This window comes from Penaeus monodon, chromosome 25 (assembly GCF_015228065.2).
Source record: "Penaeus monodon isolate SGIC_2016 chromosome 25, NSTDA_Pmon_1, whole genome shotgun sequence".
Lineage (NCBI taxonomy): Eukaryota > Metazoa > Arthropoda > Malacostraca > Decapoda > Penaeidae > Penaeus > Penaeus monodon.
In genome coordinates this window covers 36,418,321-36,418,814 of record NC_051410.1, presented here as the reverse complement: position 1 = coordinate 36,418,814, position 494 = coordinate 36,418,321, and positions in this window count along the sequence as shown.

Genomic DNA, 494 nt, shown 5'->3' with positions numbered 1-494 from the left:
TGTCACAGCACAGTAATTTATGTACTACCAGGCAACTGTAAAACAAAAGTGATGCATCCGTCGCCTCTTCACATCTCCGCCAGCTACTACAGGTTTTCCACTCGTGCATTACAGATTTTTGAACTGTGTTGTTCAAAATTGGACAGTCTTTTATTCAAATTCAACCAGAAATGTAAGAAAATAAGTACTAACAACAAGAACAACAGCTAATTATTTGCAATGACTGTGTGTAAATGAACAATAATGTTTCAGTGGATATTAATCGCTATTTTCTTGATCGCGTGAGTTTCTCCTGTCAGTCAAGAGGAATTCAATATTGTTTTTTTGTTTTGTTTTTGTTAATTTCACTTAAGTTGGAGTCTACCAATTGCATATATTATATCTGATGCACCTAAATAGATATATTTTACATCCTATTTATAACTGTATATGAATTTGTTCTTTGTTCTTAATAAAATAAATGTACAGTCTATAGATAATGTGTACTTACATCC